Here is a 19,101-nt window from a genome sequence, read left to right on the forward strand (position 1 = left end):
TCAACTCCTTTGGTTCCATCAGATTCACCTGGTCCTGCTCCAAATCCCATGCCACTTTCCTTGATGTTGACCTTCACCTGTCCAATGGCCAGCTTCACACGTCCGTCCACATCAAACCCACCAACAAGCAACAGTACCTCCATTACGACAGCTGCCACCCATTCCACATCAAACGGTCCCTTCCCTACAGCCTAGGTCTTCGTGGCAAACGAATCTGCTCCAGTCCGGAATCCCTGAAGCATTACACCAACAACCTGACAACAGCTTTCGCATCCCGCAACTACCCTCCCGACCTGGTACAGAAGCAAATAACCAGAGCCACTTCCTCATCCTCTCAAACCCAGAACCTCCCACAGAAGAACCACAAAAGTGCCCCACTTGTGACAGAATACTTTCCAGGACTGGATCAGATTCTGAATGTGGCTCTCCAGCAGGGATACGACTTCCTCAAATCCTGCCCTGAAATGAGATCCATCCTTCATGAAATCCTCCCCACTCCACCTAACCTTCGTAACCACTTAGTTCATCCCTATGAAATCCCCAAACCACCTTCCCTACCCTCTGGCTCCTACCCTTGTAACCGCCCCCGGTGTAAAACCTGTACCATGCACCCTCCCACCACCACCTACTCCAGTCCTGTAACCCGGAAGGTGTACACAATCAAAGGCAGAGCCACGTGTGAAAGCACCCACGTGATCTACCAACTGACCTGCCTACACTGTGATGCATTCTATGTGGGGATGACCAGCAACAAACTGTCCATTCGCATGAATGGACACAGGCAGACAGTGTTTGTTGGTAATGAGGATCACCCTGTGGCTAAACATGCCTTGGTGCACGACCAGCACATCTTGGCGCAGTGTTACACCGTCCGGGTTATCTGGATACTTCCTAGTAACACCAACCTATCCGAACTCCGGAGATGGGAACTTGCTCTTCAATATATCCTCTCTTCCCGTTATCCACCAGGCCTCAATCCCCACTAATTTCAAGTTGCCACCACTCATACCTCACCTGTCATTCAGCAACATCTTTGCCTCTGCACTTCTGCCTTGACTGACATCTCTGCCCAAACTCTTTGTCTTTAAATATGTCTGCTTGTGTCTGTATATGTGTGGATGGATATGTGTGTGTGTGTGCGAGTGTATACCCGTCCTTTTTTCCCCCTAAGGTAAGTCTTTCCGCTCCCGGGACTGGAACGACTCCTTACCCTCTCCCTTAAAACCCACATCCTTTCGTCTTTCCCTCTCCTTCCCTCTTTCCTGATGAGGCAACAGTTTGTTGCGAAAGCTTGAATTTTGTGTGTATGTTTGTGTTCGTTTGTGTGTCTGTCGACCTGCCAGCACTTTCATTTGGTAAGTCACATCACTTTGTTTTTAGGTATATTTTTCCTTCGTGGAATTTTTCCTTCTATTATAACCATATCATTAATTTGAACCCAACAATTACGTTTGTTATTGTCGCCTTTGCATTTCGAAATCTTTCCTGTCGTCTTATTTCTCTTTATTTTCTATTTCTGTTTTTACCAGTAGTTTCACTTTGTATTCACCTTCCCCTTTTACCGTAATCTACTATACAATTTTATCCCGCCTATATATGCTCAACAATACGTAACCCACTTCCAAACCATAACCAAATAAATTTTATTTTCCGCTTTCAACATTACCGCTGCTATAAAATCCACCGTTTCAAGTTCAATAACAGCTGCTTTCACGTATTAAACAACCATTTCGGCTAGTTCTAATAACTTTAACTTTATTTCCACTTCCGTTTTTCGCACATCACTGATCATTTTAGCCGCTCCCCACAGGTTTTAACGTCACTATTTCTACAATTGTTAGCCCCATTTTCGTAATCTTTCACCACAACACCACCCCTTTTAATACGTTTTTTCGAAATTTTCCCGAATTTCTCCGTCCTTTAACGTGATTTAGCGACAACACAACCACCTAACCTTTATGCACATCGCTGTCTACCAACCCAAGTTCACCACAGGACCAACTTAACCAACACTTTTTCGCCTTTTTTCATACCAGATCTCCAGTTGCTTTCTAGTTCACCTTTATCTCTCCCTATATATTTCTATCTTTCGTTTTCATTTCAACCTCATGTTAAACTTCCCACCATCTAATACCATGTCACCCTCACAACACCCCCACAACGACCCCATTAAGTTTCATTTACATTCCCTCCGCAAACATGCCTTCACCCTAGCCAGATTACGCTCACATATTTTATTTTCTCAGGCTTGTCTGACATTTGGCATAACCCCCAAAGGCCTCACACTTAAAGTTCCCATCTCTGGCTGCAACCCTTCTTTCCATCAGTCCCTATACCAGTTCCAAACTGAACAATCCATTGCCCTCACCCACCTAATCCTTCACCTACACATCAACTCAGCCAATGAACACACCCGTCAACTCCCATCCTTAATAAAAGTCCTCAATCTTTCCTCTCCCACATCCACACCGGCTATTCAGGGCATCCTCCTACAGGCCAACCGCAATTTAGAACAGCATGCCACCCTTCACCTCAAAAAACTATCCAATCTCCTGGTTTCCCACCTCCGGAAAGGCAACTCACTCACCCTTCACAACCTTTCCAGGAAACCTCACACCTCTCATTGCACACAAACCCAGTCTCTTCCATCTACTCAATCTCCCACTTCCAGCTCCACTCCCTCCAAAACCTCAAAATTCCGATCAACACAATCTGGTACCACAACACCCTAATTCAGTAGTTAACCTTTCCTCCAAACCTCTCTCCCAATCCGAAACCTCAGTCCTATCCAAAGGCCTCACCTTCAGCCCCACTCCCAGATTCAACCAAACAGCCCTCGTCAAAGATTTACTGTCCTACACTCGTACTCTCTGCTGGAAGTATCACTTTGCCACGAAGAAAAATAATCCTAATCCTACCCCTAATTGTCCAACTCCCCAAGACACTAGCCAAATTGAACCCTGCCTGGAACAGTTCCGTCCTCCGCCACAGTGGGACCCACCTCCTCTTCCTCAAAATCACCCTCTCCAAACCTTCCAGGAATTTCTGACTTCCAGCCTTGCCTCTCAATCCTTCTTAAAAAACCTTAATCCTACTCCCAACATCACCACTGCTGAAGCCCAGGCTATCCGTGATCTGAAGGCTGACCGGTCCATCGTCATTCTTCCGGCGGACAAGGGTTCCACGACCGTGGTACTTGATCGTCGGGAGTATGTGGCTGAGGGACTGCGTCAGCTTTCACACAACACCACATACAAAGTTTGCCAAGGTAATCCCATTCCTGATGTCCAGGCAGAGCTTCAAGGAATCCTCAGAACCTTAGGCCCCCTACAAAACCTTTCACCTGACTCCATCAACCTCCTGACCCCACCGACACCCCGCACGCCTACCTTCTACCTTCTTCCTAAAATTCACAAACCCAATCATCCCGGCCGCCCCATTGTAGCTGGTTACCAAGCCCCCACAGAACGTATCTCTGCCTACGTAGATCAACACCTTCAACTCATTACATGCAGTCTCCCATCCTTCATCAAAGACACCAACCACTTTCTCGAACGCCTGGAATCCTTACCCAATCCGTTACCCCCAGAAACCATCCTTGTAACCATTGATGCCACTTCCTTATACACAAATATCCCGCACGTCATGGGCCTCGCTGCGATGGAGCACTTCCTTTCACGCCGATCACCTGCCACCCTACCTAAAACCTCTTTCCTCATTACCTTAGCCAGCTTCATCCTGACCCACAACTTCTTCACTTTTGAAAACCAGACATACCAACAATTAAAGGGAACTGCCATGGGTACCAGGATGGCCCCCTCGTACGCCAACCTATTCATGGGTCGCTTAGAGGAAGCCTTCTTGGTTACCCAGGCCTGCCAACCCAAAGTTTGGTACAGATTTATTGATGACATCTTCATGATCTGGACTCACAGTGAAGAAGAACTCCAGAATTTCCTCTCCAACCTCAACTCCTTTGGTTCCATCAGATTCACCTGGTCCTGCTCCAAATCCCATGCCACTTTCCTTGATGTTGACCTTCACCTGTCCAATGGCCAGCTTCACACGTCCGTCCACATCAAACCCACCAACAAGCAACAGTACCTCCATTACGACAGCTGCCACCCATTCCACATCAAACGGTCCCTTCCCTACAGCCTAGGTCTTCGTGGCAAACGAATCTGCTCCAGTCCGGAATCCCTGAAGCATTACACCAACAACCTGACAACAGCTTTCGCATCCCGCAACTACCCTCCCGACCTGGTACAGAAGCAAATAACCAGAGCCACTTCCTCATCCTCTCAAACCCAGAACCTCCCACAGAACCACAAAAGTGCCCCACTTGTGACAGGATACTTTCCGGGACTGGATCAGATTCTGAATGTGGCTCTCCAGCAGGGATACGACTTCCTCAAATCCTGCCCTGAAATGAGATCCATCCTTCATGAAATCCTCCCCACTCCACCAAGAGTGTCTTTCCGACGTCCACCTAACCTTCATAATCTCTTAGTTCATCCCTATGATATCCCCAAATCACCTTCCCTACCCTCTGGCTCCTACCCTTGTAACCGTCCCCGGTGTAAAAGCTGTCCCATGCACCCTCCCACCACCACCTACTCCAGTCCTGTAACCCGGAAGGTGTACACAATCAAAGGCAGAGCCACGTGTGAAAGCACCCACGTGATCTACCAGCTGACCTGCCTACACTGTGATGCATTCTATGTGGGAATGACCAGCAACAAACTGTCCATTCGCATGAATGGACACAGGCAGACAGTGTTTGTTGGTAATGAGGATATCACTCTGTGGCTAAACATGCCTTGGTGCACGACCAGCACATCTTGGCGCAGTGTTACACCGTCCGGGTTATCTGGATACTTCCTAGTAACACCATCCTATCCGAACTCCGGAGATGGGAACTTGCTCTTCAATATATCCTCTCTTCCCGTTATCCACCACGCCTCAATCTCCGCTAATTTCAAGTTGCCGCCACTCATACCCCACCTGTCATTCAACAACATCTTTGCCTCTGCACTTCTGCCTCGACTGACATCTCTGCCCAAACTCTTTGTCATTAAATATGTCTGCTTGAGTCGGTATATGTGTGGATGGATCTGTGTGTGTGTGTGCGAGTGTATACCCGTCCTTTTTTCCCCCTAAGGTAAGTCTTTCCGCTCCCGGGACTGGGATGACTCCTTACCCTCTCCCTTAAAACCCACATCCTTTCGTCTTTCCGTCTCCTTCCCTCTTTCCTGATGAGGCAATAGTTTGTTGCGAAAGCTTGAATTTTGTGTGTATGTTTGTGTTCGTTTGTGTGTCTGTCGACCTGCCAGCACTTTCATTTGGTAAGTCACATCACTTTGTTTTTAGGAATATATATACACTCCTGGAAATGGAAAAAAGAACACATTGACACCGGTGTGTCAGACCCACCATACTTGCTCCGGACACTGCGAGAGGGCTGTACAAGCAATGATCACACGCACGGCACAGCGGACACACCAGGAACCGCGGTGTTGGCCGTCGAATGGCGCTAGCTGCGCAGCATTTGTGCACCGCCGCCGTCAGTGTCAGCCAGTTTGCCATGGCATACGGAGCTCCATCGCAGTCTTTAACACTGGTAGCATGCCGCGACAGCGTGGACGTGAACCGTATGTGCAGTTGACGGACTTCGAGCGAGGGCGTATAGTGGGCATGCGGGAGGCCGGGTGGACGTACCGCCGAATTGCTCAACACGTGGGGCGTGAGGTCTCCACAGTACATCGATGTTGTCGCCAGTGGTCGGCGGAAGGTGCACGTGCCCGTCGACCTGGGTCCGGACCGCAGAGACGCACGGATGCACGCCAAGACCGTAGGATCCTACGCAGTGCCGTAGGGGACCGCACCGCCACTTCCCAGCAAATTAGGGACACTGTTGCTCCTGGGGTATCGGCGAGGACCATTCGCAACCGTCTCCATGAAGCTGGGCTACGGTCCCGCACACCGTTAAGCCGTCTTCCGCTCACGCCCCAACATCGTGCAGCCCGCCTCCAGTGGTGTCACGACAGGCGTGAATGGAGGGACGAATGGAGACGTGTCGTCTTCAGCGATGAGAGTCGCTTCTGCCTTGGTGCCAATGATGGTCGTATGCGTGTTTGGCGCCGTGCAGGTGAGCGCCACAATCAGGACTGCATACGACCGAGGCACACAGGGCCAACACCCGGCATCATAGTGTGGGGAGCGATCTCCTACACTGGCCGTACACCACTGGTGATCGTCGAGGGGACACTGAATAGTGCACGGTACATCCAAACCGTCATCGAACCCATTGTTCTACCATTCCTAGACCGGCAATGGAACTTGCTGTTCCAACAGGACAATGCACGTCCGCATGTATCCCGTGCCACCCAACGTGCTCTAGAAGGTGTAAGTCAACTACCCTGGCCAGCAAGATCTCCGGATCTGTCCCCCATTGAGCATGTTTGGGACTGGATGAAGCGTCGTCTCACACGGTCTGCACGTCCAGCATGAACGCTGGTCCAACTGAGGCGCCAGGTGGAAATGGCATGGCAAGCCGTTCCACAGGACTACATCCAGCATCTCTACGATCGTCTCCATGGGAGAATAGCAGCCTGCATTGCTGCGAAAGGTGGATATACACTGTACTAGTGCCGACATTGTGCATGCTCTGTTGCCTGTGTCTATGTGCCTGTGGTTCTGTCAGTGTGATCATGTGATGTATCTGACCCCAGGAATGAGTCAATAAAGTTTCCCCTTCCTGGGACAATGAATTCACGGTGTTCTTATTTCAATTTCCAGGAGTGTGTATATATATACAGGGCTATTACAAATGATTGAAGCGATTTCATAAATTCACTGTAGCTCCATTCATTGATATATGGTCACGACACACTACAGATACGTAGAAAAACTCATAAAGTTTTGTTCGGCTGAAGCCGCACTTCATGTTTCTGCCGCCAGAGCACTCGGGAGCGCAGTGAGACAAAATAGCGACAGCAGCCGAGAAAGCGTATCTCGTGCTTGAAATGCACTCACATCAGTCAGTCATAACAGTGCAATGACACTTCAGGACAAAGTTCAACAAAGATCCACCAACTGTTAACTCCATTCGGCGATGGTATGCGCAGTTTAAAGCTTCTGGATGCCTCTGTAAGGGGAAATCAACGGGTCGGCTTGCAGTGAGCGAAGAAACGGTTGAACGCGTGCGCGCAAGTTTCACGCGTAGCCCGCGGAAGTCGACGAATAAATTGGCTCATGCCACAACTGGAGACCGACAGCGCCAACTTCATCTTTCAACAGGATGGTGCTCCACCGCACTTCCATCATGATGTTCGGCATTTCTTAAACAGGAGATCGGGAAACCGATGGATCAGTCGTGGTGGAGATCATGATCAGCAATTCGTGTCATGGCTTCCACGCTCTCCCGACTTAACCCCAGGCAATTTCTTTCTGTGGGGTTATGTGAAAGATTCAGTGTTTAAACCTCCTCTACCAAGAAACGTGCCAGAACTGCGACCTCGCATCAACGATGCTTTCGAACTCATTGATGGGGACATGCTGCGCCGAGTGTGGGAGGAACTTGATTATCGGCTTGATGTCTGCCGAGTCACTAAAGGGGCACATATCGAACATTTGTGAATGCCTAAAAAAACATTTTGAGTTTTCGTATGTGTGTGCAAAGCATTGTGAAAATATCTCAAATAACAAAGTTATTGTAGAGCTCTGAAATCGCTTCAATCATTTGTAACAACCCTGTATATATATATATATATATATATATATATATATATGGGTGTCTGTATATGTGTGGATGGATATGTGTGTGTGTGCGAGTGTATACCCGTCCTTTTTTCCCCCTAAGGTAAGTCTTTCCGCTCCCGGGACTGGAATGACTCCTTACCCTCTCCCTTAAAACCCACATCCTTTCGTCCTTCCCTCTTTCCTGATGAGGCAACAGTTTGTTGCGAAAGCTTGAATTTTGTGTGTGTGTTTGTGTTCGTTTGTGTGTCTGTCGACCTGCCAGCACTTTCATTTGGTAAGTCACATCATCTTTGTTTTTAGGTGTGTATATATATATATATATATATATATATATATATATATATATATATATATATATATAAAGAAAGATGATGAGACTTACCAAACAAAAGCGCTGGCAGGTCAATAGACACACAAACAAACACAAACATACACACTAAATTCTAGCTTTCGCAACCAACGGTTGCCTCGTCAGGAAAGAGGGAAGGAGAGGGAAAGACAAAAGGATTTGGGTTTTAAGGGAAAGGGTAAGGAGTCATTCCAATCCCGGGAGCGGAAAGACTTACCTTAGGGGGAAAAAAGGACGGGTATACTCTCGCGCACACACACACACACACACACATATCCATCCGCATATACACAGACACAAGCAGACATTTGTAAAGGCAAAGAGTTTGGGCAGAGATGTCAGTCGGGGCGACGAGGCAACCGTTGGTTGCGAAAGCTAGAATTTTGTGTGTATGTTTGTGTGTCTATCGACCTGCCAGCGCTTTTGTTTGGTAAGTCTCATCATCTTTCTTTTTAGATATATTTTTCCCACGTGGAATGTTTCCCTCTATTATATATATATATGGTTATAATAGAAGGAAACATTCCACGAACGAAAAATATATCTAAAAACAAAGATGATGTGACTTACCAAATGAAAGTGCTGGCAGGTCGACAGACACACAAACGAACACAAACATACACACAAAATTCAAGCTTTCGCAACAAACTATTGCCTCATCAGGAAAGAGGGAAGGAGACGGAAAGACGAAAGGATGTGGGTTTTAAGGGAGAGGGTAAGGAGTCATTCCAGTCCCGGGAGCGGAAAGACTTACCTTAGGGGGAAAAAAGGACGGGTACACACTCGCACACAGTCGCCTCGACTGACATCTCTGCCCAAACTCTTTGCCTTTACAAATGTCTGCTTGTGTCTGTGTATATGCGGATGGATATGTGTGTGTGTCCGAGTGTGTACCCGTCCTTTTTTCCCCCTAAGGTAAGTCTTTCTGCTCCCGGGACTGGAATGACTCCTTACCCTCTCCCTTAAAACCCACATCCTTTCGTCTTTCCCTCTCCTTCCCTCTTTCCTGATGAGGCAACAGTTTGTTGCGAAAGCTTGAATTTTGTGTGTATGTTTGTGTGTCTGTCGACCTGCCAGCACTTTCATTTGGTAAGTCACATCATCTTTCTTTTTAGATATATATATACTTACTTACTTATCGCGAATGGACCCAGAAGGATCACGCAAAGCTTTCTGACGTCGTTTCTTCCATACTTCTTTCATTCGTTCTCCATGTTTTCTTTTTCTTTCTTCTGCCCATTTTGTTCCTGTTCTCTTTAGTGCTTCCTTCTCCGACAATACAATCCACTTTTCCACCTTATTTCTAAAAGTTTTTCTATCTTTGACATCTTTAAGTTCAATATTTGCTTTTTGTAAATCTAATTTTACTTGGCTAATCCATGGTGTTGTTGATTTGACTTTTTCTATGTAAGTGAGAATTCTGTTGGTGAGTTGTGTGGGGGAAGTCTAGTGACATGTCCATAAAATTTTAATCTTCGCCTTCTTATGTCTGCTGCCACGTTTTATATAGTTTCTGTGGTTCTTCTTGATTGTATCCGGTATCCTTCTTCTGTTAATTTTGGACCTAAAATCTTTCTCATAATTTTGCGTTCTTCTTTTAGTATTTTTTCTAAGTCACATTTTGTGTGGAGTGTGAGCGTTTCACTAGCATATAGTGCTGCTGGCTTAATTACTGCGCAGTAGTGTCTGATTTTTGTGTTCGAGGAGATGCATTTTTTATTGTATATTTCATGTGTCATACCATATGCTCTCTTCATTTTCTATTGTCTGATCTTCTGTGCAACTTTCTCTCCTCCGGTTGGCTCCAAAATTTCACCTAGGTATTTAAAATGTTTTACTCTATTTATTTTTCCATATTTTGTGTTCAAACTGTGTATATGGAATTTCGTACAGAAAAATTCTGTCTTTTGAAACGAAATTTGTAAACCTACTTTATCCGCGCATTCCTTAAGGATCTCTATTTGTTTGGTGGCGATTTCTTCATCATCTGCAAGTATGGCCAAGTCGTCCGCGAATGCTAAACAAGATACCTCCACGTTGTCTTTGGTTCTACCAAGATGGATTGGTTTCCAGTAGGATTGATTTTTTAATTCTTTTTCCCATTCCTTAATGACTTTATCCAGGACTATATTAAACAGAAGTGGAGATAGCCCGTCACCTTGACGTACTCCAGTTTTTATGAGAAAAGGTTCAGAGATTTCTCCCCTGAATTTAACTTTAGATACAGTGTCTGTCAGTGATTCTTTGATAAGCCGTAGTGTTTTGGAGTCAAGTCCAAGTTCCTCTAAAATGTTAAACAAAGATTGCCGGTCAATTGAGTCATAGGCTTTCTTAAAATCTACAAATGTACAAATTATGGGGGCATTTCTAATTGCTTTGTGTATTAATATTGCCTTTAAATTAAATATTTGTTCTATGCATGAGCGACCGGGGCGGAAGCCTGCTTGATAATCACCAATTTGGCGTTCCAGCTGCTCTTGTGTTCTTTTCAGCAGGCATGTTGAGAGAATTTTGTAGGTGACTTGTAAAAGTGAGATTCCCCTGTAGTTATTGACATTTGTTCTGTCTCCTTTTTTATGTAACGGGTGAATAAGGGCACATTTCCAATCCTCTGGTAATTTTTCTGTTTCCCATAATTTTGTTATTATTTTTGTGAGCTCTTGCAACGTCTTTGGTCCTAGGTTTTTTAATAGCTCTGCAACAATGCCATCTTCGCCAGATGTTCTATTATTTTTTAAGTTTTTAATGTGACATTTGATTTCTTCCTGTGTTGGTGGTAATGAATCCGGTTGAGCGTTGGCACTGATTTCTTTGAGAAACCTTAAACTAGGTTCAGGGCAATTTAGTAGGTTAGAAAAATATTGAGCGAATACTTGACAGTTTTCCTGGTTTGTTAGGGCTAATTTACCATCTGGTTTTCTGAAACATAAATTTTGAGGGATATATCCTCGTATTTTATCTGCGAAAGTTCTGTAGAAGTCTCTTGTATTATAGTTTTGGAAATTTTCTTCTATGGCATCCAGTTGTGCCTTTGTGTACTTCCTTTTTGCTTGCCTAATAGATTTTGAAACCTGTTTTCTAACCTCGTTAAATAAATGTAGACTTTCTTGTGATTTTTTACTGTTATATTCTTGAAATGCCTTTTTTCTCCTTTCCAATGCATTTTCACAGTCTGAATCCCACCAAGGGTGTTTGAATATCTTTTTCAAGGGAATAGTTTCCTTAGCTATTTGCGTGATTTTAGAATGAAATTCTTCCCATGTGTTTGCCTTTTCCTTCTCCCATTCTTCTTTTACTTTAGATTCTTTAATCTTCTTGGTGTCATATTTCTGTATTTCTGTTTTCTTCTGATGACTTCTTCGTGCTGTAAACTTGATTTTAATTCTAGTTAGGTAATGGTCTGAATCAATGTTTGCTCCTCTGCGTACTTGGACGTCGTAAATTTCTTTTTGTACTGGGTATGAAATCGCCACATGATCTATTTGAAACTCGCCAATTTGTTGTATAGGAGATCTCCATGTCTTTTGTTTTCTTGGACATTTTCTTAGAGATGTTGACATTATCTTCAGGTTATTCTGCTTACATAGTTCGACGAGCCTTGTACCATTTTTATTGGTAAATTTATGTGCAGGATATTTGCCTACGGTTTTTTGGTGGATTTTCTCTCTACCAATTTGGGCATTAAAATCGCCGAGTAGAACAGAACTTTTCTGTTTCTATGGGGTTTTTCTTGTTGTCTCCGTTTGTGGGAGCATGAACATTAACCATTGTGTATGTTTTGTTGGCACATTGTAAGCGCATCATCATTATCCTATTATTTACGGGAGTAACTTCCTTGATGGAGCTGAGCACGCTCTTGTGTATGATAAACGCCATCCCGAGATGGGGGGCTCCTCTTCCGATTTGTTTATCCGTCTTGCTCTTAAAGATGCGATAGTTGCCATAATCTGATGTTTCTTCATCTGTAAAACGTGTCTCCTGTAAAGCTAGTATTACTATCTTTTGCTTTTCAAGTTCTGTTGTAAGGTTTAGAAGTTTTCCTGGTTGGATTAATGTATTTATGTTAAAGGTTCCAATGTATGTAGGTGTTTTAAGTGGAAGTTTGCCAGAGAGCTCCGACTTTCTCTGATGTAATCGTGTACGTCCAGGTTCCCCAGACTCCGAATTCCTGGTTGCCATCTGTTGATGGGTGGATTGGTTACCACCTGGGGTAATGTTGTTATTACTTGCACGAGTCATACTTGCTTGTAATCAAGTTGGTCCAGTGTTTCCACTGGGTGTTTAGAACCAGGGATTGTTAGTTCCTGGCACATTATGACCAGCCGCACATTGTGTGAACAGACGCTGACCAGGATGCTGATGGTTCCCACTTCAGACGCGTCCTGGATTTGGGTGTTGACAGTGCTTATTGTAATGGCGGCACTTACTCGCCATGACACAGCAACGTCTTCGGGTTCTGTGGTTTTTGAATGAGTGTGACCCTTGCCAAAAGTCACCCTCCCACACCCTCGTGATGCTGCCGCCTCGGTCCGGGACTGCTTATTTGGGTTTCCCCTTATTCGCAGCTGTCCACCATATCTGATGGATCGTTCGCTATCCGCCACCTGCGACCCGCCCTGTACCTGAGGCTCGGCTAGGGTATATATATATATATATATATATATATATATATATATATATATATATATATATATATATATATGAGGGAAACATTCCATGTGGGAAAAATATATCTAAAAACAAAGATGATGTGACTTACCAAACGAAAGTGCTGGCAGGTCGACAGACACACAAACAAACACAAACATACACACAAAATTCAAGCTTTCGCAACCCACGGTTGCTTCGTCAGGAAAGAGGGAAGGAGAGGGAAAGATGAAAGGATGTGGGTTTTAAGGGAGAGGGTAAGGAGTCATTCCAATCCCAGGAGCGGAAAGACTTACCTTAGGGGGAAAAAAGGACAGATATACACTGGCACACACACCCATATCCAACCGCACATACACAGACACAAGCAGACATTTGTAAAGGCAAAGAGTTTCGGCCAAGGCCGATATCCTTTCGTCTTTCCCTCTCCTTCCCTCTTTCCTGATGAAGCAACCGTTTGTTGCAAAAGCTTGAATTTTGTGTGCGTGTTTGTGTTTGTTTGTGTGTCTATCGACCTGCCAGCGCTTTTGTTTGGTAAGTCTCATCATCTTTGTTTTTAGATGGAAACATTCCACGTGGGAAAAATATATCTAAAAACAAAGATGATGTGACTTACCAAATGAAAGTGCTGGCAGGTCGATAGACACACAAAATTCAAGCTTTCGCAACAAACGGTTGCTTCATCAGGAAAGAGGGAAAGACGAAAGGATGTGGATTTTAAGGGAGAGTGTAAGGAGTCATTCCAATCCCGGGAACGGAAAGACTTACCTTAGGGGGGAAATAGGACAGGTATACACTCGCACACACACACATATCCATCCGCACATACACAGACACAAGCAGACATTTGTAAAGGCAAAGAGTTTGGTATTGGTCTGAGGAAAATCCACAGTGTTTACATGAAAAGCCACAGGTGAGTCCACAACTTGTGATTTGGTGTGAAGCTCACACATGTTGAATTATTGGTCCCGATTTTTATTTTAGGATGATGCCGGGTGTGTAGCAACAGTGAATGCCATCCACTACTGCCAAATTTTGCAGAATTTCCTTATTCCAGAATTGCAGGCAGAAGATGGCCAAATGACATTTGGTTTCAGCAGGATAGAGCAACAGCTTGCACAGCACACTTAGTGCGGCTGTGCTCTGGCGAACATTTTCAAATAGTGTAATATCCTGCTTTGTCAATGTGATGTGTTCATCCCATTTCTCAGATTTAACAGTCATGGATTACCTCTTCTGGGATTTTGTGAAGGAAAGGGGCTTTGCCAATAATTTGCGGACAACTGACGAACTCCATTTGCTGTGAAATAAGTGCCATTCTGCAGGATACATTAAGGCTTATTATGAAAGCTTTCTCGCAGTCCCTTCAACAGTGTATACAGGCGAACAAAGAACATTTCAGGGAAGTTATTTTCAGTGTGTAGTGAGGTCTGCCAATATGTGCTACATATAGTAGTGATTGCCCATTTGTGTAATTGTATTTACGACTGTATTAAATTATTACATATTTGCATTCACCAAGCTTCTGTTCTCACTTGAAGCTGATGGAAACATTATGTGCCAACCCATAGTAAATGTAAACAAACAAGTAGATTCCATTTTACTACATTTCCAAAACATATCTGACAGTATTGACTCTTAATACATATACTATCATATGGAGTATGTCCTCAAATATGTGACTGGCTTCAAGAATTTTTTATCCACATTATGTGGATATGGTATAAAAGACAGAAATGTACCACAAAACTACACTCCTGGAAATGGAAAAAAGAACACATTGACACCGGTGTGTCAGACCCAACATACTTGCTCCGGACACTGCGAGAGGGCTGTACAAGCAATGATCACACGCACGGCACAGCGGACACACCAGGAACCGCGGTGTTGGCCGTCGAATGGCGCTAGCTGCGCAGCATTTGTGCACCGCCGCCGTCAGTGTCAGCCAGTTTGCCGTGGCATACGGAGCTCCATCGCAGTCTTTAACACTGGTAGCATGCCGCGACAGCGTGGACGTGAACCGTATGTGCAGTTGACGGACTTTGAGCGAGGGCGTATAGTGGGCATGCGGGAGACCGGGTGGACGTACCGCCGAATTGCTCAACACGTGGGGCGTGAGGTCTCCATAGTACATCGATGTAGTCGCCAGTGGTCGGCGGAAGGTGCACGTGCCCGTCGACCTGGGACCGGACCGCAGCGACGCACGGATGCACGCCAAGACCGTAGGATCCTACGCAGTGCCGTAGGGGACCGCACCGCCACTTCCCAGCAAATTAGGGACACTGTTGCTCCTGGGGTATCGGCGAGGACCATTCGCAACCGTCTCCATGAAGCTGGGCTACGGTCCCGCACACCGTTAGGCCGTCTTCCGCTCACGCCCCAACATCGTGCAGCCCGCCTCCAGTGGTGTCGCGACAGGCGTGAATGGAGGGACGAATGGAGACGTGTCGTCTTCAGCGATGAGAGTCGCTTCTGCCTTGGTGCCAATGGTGGTCGTATGCGTGTTTGGCGCCGTGCAGGTGAGCGCCACAATCAGGACTGCATACGACCGAGGCACACAGGGCCAACACCCGGCATCATGGTGTGGGGAGCGATCTCCTACACTGGCCGTACACCACTGGTGATCGTCGAGGGGACACTGAATAGTGCACGGTACATCCAAACCGTCATCGAACCCATCGTTCTACCATTCCTAGACCGGCAAGGGAACTTGCTGTTCCAACAGGACAATGCACGTCCGCATGTGTCCCGTGCCACCCAACGTGCTCTAGAAGGTGTAAGTCAACTACCCTGGCCAGCAAGATCTCCGGATCTGTCCCCCATTGAGGATGTTTGGGACTGGATGAAGCGTCGTCTCACGCGGTCTGCACGTCCAGCACGAACGCTGGTCCAACTGAGGCGCCAGATGGAAATGGCATGGCAAGCCGTTCCACAGGACTACATCCAGCATCTCTACGATCGTCTCCATGGGAGAATAGCAGCCTGCATTGCTGCGAAAGGTGGATATACACTGTACTAGTGCCGACATTGTGCATGCTCTGTTGCCTGTGTCTATGTGCCTGTGGTTCTGTCAGTGTGATCATGTGATGTATCTGACTCCAGGAATGTGTCAATAAAGTTTCCCCTTCCTGGGACAATGAATTCACGGTGTTCTTATTTCAATTTCCAGGAGTGTATCATCAGGTGTGCCCCAAGCACAATGGGATCATTATTGATCTCAATATATATTAGCAAACTTTATCAGATGAAGTCAGCAGTGCCCACCTGTCGATTGCTGACAATGCAGCTGCCTAGAGGTAAGTATTGCCAATGGACGGGAGCAAGGACATCTGTAACGACTTTGACATTATTCCAGGTTGGCATACCGAATGCCACCTGTGTTACAAATAAATTCGTGGTGATGTCCACAACTGAGAGACTGAAACTGACAGTATCCTATTACACAATTAGTGGTGAATTTCTGGATTTTGTCATATGACATGATTTGTTGAGAGGATTCTGGAAAAGCACAATTCGTGTACTAAGGAAACAGTATACAGGAGTTGTTCAATATATTCTTAAGTAGTGATCCAGTATTTGGGGACGCAGGGTGTTTAGCAATACATGCAAATTCAAAGTTCGGGGATCGGATTCTCAGTCGGTCCGAGAACTTTTTACTGAAACTTGCATCTTTCACGCCTGGCAACAATTTGTTAATGTGAAAACTTCCAAAATTGCACCACAGTTCAGAGCCCACATTAAACTGTATGCTGCCCCATTACTGGCTGTGTAAGCCAATTCAGAAGAAGCACGAAGGCGATGGTACACCTCTTCCGAGAGGTTCATGTCTGCAGTATCCGAACCGATCTCGAGTAGTGTACAGCTTCATTTATCAATTTGAAGGAAAGACATCACCAAAATAGCTGAGGGCTACATTGCTCGGCTCATAACAGGTCAATATAAAGCACACAACACATATGCTCTGGGAACTTAACCGGTTATCACTGGAAAAAATGTAGTGCCATTCTCCCAAAATTACACAACCCGACAAAGAACACAAAGCAGCCATAAGCTGAGAGGGTATACAATGTCATTTCAGTGACAACAATATTAGGTCCAATTTACAAAGAATTCAACAGTACGAGTCCACTTATCGGCACGACATTGCGCCCCTGTTGCCTGGCTGAATGCACACATTCGGTTAGGAAGGGTGTCATGGAGCCTGCGTATCCTCTCCTGAGGCAAAATGGTCCACAACTATTATAACTGGTCCTTTGTGTCCTGAATACTGATATTAGGATGGACTTGCAGGATCCCGATGGCCAAACAAGTACCTCAGCAGTTTCTAGAGATGTGTGCCACGTGTGGACAAATACTGTCCTGTCGAAAAATGGCACTACAAAACCGTCACACGAGAGGTAACATATGACGGTGCAGGATGTCCAACGTATCACTGTGCCGTGAGACTTCCCTAAATACTTGAAGTCGTGCAAGAAGGCTCCCTGCAATGTGATGCCAAGAGAAACGCCACTGTGCCTCTCCAAAACACTGGAAGAATGGGACCTCTTCCCAAGGCATCACCGACCTAGCTGACAGTGCTCGTCTGGCACGGTTCAGAACTGCAATTCATTACTCGGCAGCTTCCCAGTCGAGGTACCACTCTAAATGCAGCCATTTGTGTTGAGGTGTTACCAGCAGCTGCCTACACACAGGACAGTTGCTGCTAGTCTCTGACCGAAGGTGAGGTGACGCAAAATGTTGCAGGTAATCCATTACTTGCTCTCAGATCACAGGACCAGATGAGAACAGGTTTCGATGTACATAATGCACGATACGGCTACCGTCCCCCGTGTCGTCGAGACACGGTCAATCGGAACTGTGACGATTAGTACGCCCGCCTTTCGTGCTGTCCGACATTGGGCCACTGTTATTTCCACGTACCCCACAAATTTAGATACTGCACGATTTGACAACCTAACCAAATGAAAACTCACAATGAGGCCCATTTCAAACTCTGTCAAGTGCTGACAATGCCGACTGATACGAGTTTGTGGCATCTCTGTAACCTTCACAGTAATCACGCAACTACTGACGTTGTTCGTGCTCTTACTTACCCTATCAGGCCCGGTGACAACTCTAAATGATCCTTTACATACCTACTAATGGTATGAACGCACTAAAAAAGATGCACCATGAAGCAATTATCGGAATGGGATGGAAGTTGGTAAATGTGAGGTACATGTACAGACAAAAATGATTACACTTTCAAAAAAATTGGATGATTTATTTGAGACAAAGAGCTTGACAAATTGAGTGAGCCAATGACACATCAGTCCACCTCTGACCATCATGCAAGCAGTTATTCAGCTTGGAACTGATTGATAGAGTTGTTGGATGTCTTTCTGAAGGATATTGTGCCAAATTCTGTCCAACTGGTGCATTAAATCATCAAAATTCTGAGTCGGTTAGGGGACCCTACACATAATGCTCCAAATGTTCTCAATTTGGGAGAGATTCAGTGTCTTTACTGGCCAAGGTAGAGTTTAGCAAGCACAAAGACAAGCATCACAAATTCTCGCCGTTTGCAAACAGGCATTATATTGCTGAAATGTAAGTTCAGGATGGCTTGCCAAGAAGGGCAACAAAATGAAGTGAAGAATATCACCAGATGACAACCACAGCAGTCCTGTTATGAAAAGAAACAGCACCCCAGGCCGTTGCTTCTGGTTGCTGAGCTGTATGTCAGGCAACAGTCAGGTTGGTATCCCACCATTCTCCAGAGCATCTCCAGACAGGTTTTCACAGGCCAACGGTGTTCAGTTTGAAGTGGGACTCATTGCTGAATATATTTTTACTCTCGTCAATGAGATTCCAAGATGAATGTGGTCAACACCACCACAAACGAGCTTGTCGGTGAACAGAGGCCAATGGTAGTTGGCGCAATCTGAGTCGTGAGCATAGACCCCTTTCTGTGAGCCATCTATTAATGGTTACTGTGGTCACTGAAGCACCAGTTGCACATCATATTGATGATAACGATGAATCTGGGGCTCTAAATGCTTCTCCGACAGTTGTTTGGTCCTCTCTTTCTTTCGTCTGCTTTTTTCTCGACACTGTGTTCGGACACGGATCACCCATTCCTGCCAAAATTGTCAGACAGTGGCATTGCTAACATTCAAATGTCGAGTGATTGCCCTAATATTCCAACTGGTTTCTTTCAGCCCAACTATACATACTCTGTCAAATGCTGACATCTGCATATGTTGTTCGTGCACCTATCTGCAAGGCACAGTTACTGTTCAATTGAGTACACAGAATGAAATTCACAAAGACTTTATGACCTGGTATCTACATGTTGCCTGTTT

This window comes from Schistocerca cancellata, chromosome 10, assembly GCF_023864275.1.
Source record: "Schistocerca cancellata isolate TAMUIC-IGC-003103 chromosome 10, iqSchCanc2.1, whole genome shotgun sequence".
NCBI lineage: Eukaryota > Metazoa > Arthropoda > Insecta > Orthoptera > Acrididae > Schistocerca > Schistocerca cancellata.